Here is a 2,718-nt window from a genome sequence, read left to right on the forward strand (position 1 = left end):
TTGCTTCCGACCACGACGTTGAGTCATTGTGCAGCTTTTGGCAGGCAGTGAAGGATTAGAAAATGTCCACTCATGTCTGGTGACTCAGTTTGAGCGTCTTCGTACCTCTTGGGCTTGAATTTTCTGATGGTCTTTGAGAACTCAAAGCACACACCAAGCTGAGTTGTACAACCCTGCTGCAAACCCAGCCCAATCTGGATGCTTAGGAATGGAGAAGCCCCTAATTAGAGAGCACTCTGGGGAATGTTACTCACTGGGTTTCAGTTTAAGGGTAAAAACACCAAGGTTCCTTCTGGACAAAGGGCTTCTGTTTGCACAACACAGCAATCCTCAGGTGAAAGTGCTGCGGTGTAAACACGGGCAAGGAGCGTGCCCATCCTGAAACCCTGACCATCTGATAACTGGGACATGCCCTGTGCAGGGAAAAACATTTTGCTTAGAAGTGCCATCAAATTTCTGGGGAGATCTCCCACACAAATAAAAGTCATCTGCCCAGCAGCTACAGGGAGATAAACAAGCCACTTCAGAGATGTGAGCAAGCAATTCCATGAGAACACGTAGCAGATGTGTGCACAGCTCAGTGCAAGCTATCCGAAGTTCCCAGAGGGCCTCCTGATGTCTAACAGCTGATCCTACTGTAAAAATCATTATTGCTTTCAAGTAAACTCAGGGACAGTTCCCTGCCAGCCTTGAATGCCTCTACCTGAATTCAGGATTTCTCTCTGTTGGATTATCAGCCAGTGTGAGAGGATGGTGATCTGGCAGCATCAGATCTATTATCCCTCTGTGGGATGAAATGCCCAAGGTCTCCCCAAGCAGCGAGGAAGGTTCAGCTGGAATTGCTCTCTCCTGTGTGGAGTGACACCAGAGTGTGGCTGAAGTGAAGCCACAATGAACAACTCGAACATTCAGGAACCCTCAGGATCTGTTGCCGTTGCAAGCCAGAGGGTAGAGCTGGGCCATTTCTTTGTCTGAACGTGCTTTTACAGATTTATGAGCCTCAAACTCTTCTCTAGCGTAAGGGAAAATCCATAAAAGAGCAGAATTTGCACCCAAAACTTCACATACTAATTAACTAATTAAGTTCAGTACCTACAGCCTTGCAGTTGAAGGGTTGTGAGCAGATTTCTGGGGACAGTGACCAGAGCTCCCTCTGGTAAACACACATGGCTGGTTTGTACCAACAGGAAACTCATGGAGAATGACAGAAAAAAGATTTTGAAACTCATTTCATCATCAAGCAGCTTCAAAGGAGTCACAGACTGTTCCTCAGCAGTGCCCTGCAGACCAGCCCTGTGCATGGCCCTGATCTCTGTCACATCTGGCCAGCCCTGCTCTGTGCCAGAGATCACATCTGCATCCTGAACACCAGGAAAGTCTGGGCTGAATCCACACTTGGATGGGAGATGCCTACAGCATTTTAGGGTTTGGGTTTTGAAGATTTGAAGTGTGATTGCTCTTCTTCCTCTTCAAGTGGGATTTATCCAACGACCCCAAATTGACCTTAAATCCAGAACCATTGAGCATATCCATACAAAATTCCTGGTATTTGCAAACACCAGCTCTCATGGCCAGGATAAAATTTGAGGATTGTTTTACTTTTATTTTTTCTGTAATTCCATAACTGTATATCCACCTTACTACCTTGAGTTAATGGGTGATGTGATAATAAATGTCTAATAAGCTATTTCAGGCTCCAGTAATGCCCATGGATTTTACCAAGAATATTTTGGGTCTCTCTAGTTCTCTTGAAAATGGGGAGGATCCTGGTTTTTCAACAGTGACACAGGCTGCAATTCAGCTGAGGCACACCCAGAGACATGGAGGTATTTGCACGGTTAAAAGTGTATCAGCAGAAACATTGCTGGAAGGTAGTGGGAACACCTGTACTATTTATTTCCAGAATATAAATTGCATACACTTAAGACAGAAAAAATTATCAGTGTACATGCCCTACATATCTGTTGGAAAGAAGGGAGACCACTTTTGGGGTCTGAGGGGCAAGTGAAAGCAGCACAGAACAGCTGAGTACCTGCCACAGGCAACAGGAGCAATCCCTCATTTTAGGAGGGATTATGTCGAAGAAGAAAGATTACAAATCCCACATGAAACAGAAAATACAAATATAGAGGGCCTGATGAGGGAAAATTGAGAGAGAAATTACCAGGTAGGATTCATCAAGCACAAGAAATGCCTCAGACGCTCCAGCACATGAGATACTGGAAAAGCACTATCAGGGATCACAGCAGGGATCGTGTGTCACAGGAACTCCACTGCCTGGGCTGATGACTAAAGCACTTCCACAGGGATCAAGTGCAGCGTGCCAGTGCAGCCTGGCACAGAGCACAGCTCGAAGGCAGCTGCCTCCAGGCCGTGGGGCTGCCACAAAAGGGGTTAGAAGCACCTCCAGAGGCTTCTGCTCAGAAACCCTGTCAATCAGCAGGGTTAGTAAAGAGTTGTTTAACAGCCCAGACAGCTGTTTGTACAGTTGCACACCTGGGTAAATCAAGACAGACAGGAAAGCAAGTGCTCCTTTCTTCCTTCTTAAGAAGGGGCTGGAGAAGAGGCAGTGCTATCAGGACAGGCTGCCTCGCAAGAGGCAAACTCCAAAACAAACCTGCCACTCCTACAGGCCTGTTTGCCCCATGCCATGTGATTTACAGGCCTTTTTTATTCATTTTTCTGTGTGCATTTCGTAAATCTCCGGGTGTGGTGGGG

The sequence above is a fragment of the Corvus brachyrhynchos genome, unplaced genomic scaffold (genome assembly GCF_000691975.1).
Source record: "Corvus brachyrhynchos isolate BGI_N302 unplaced genomic scaffold, ASM69197v1 scaffold80, whole genome shotgun sequence".
Taxonomy (NCBI): domain Eukaryota; kingdom Metazoa; phylum Chordata; class Aves; order Passeriformes; family Corvidae; genus Corvus; species Corvus brachyrhynchos.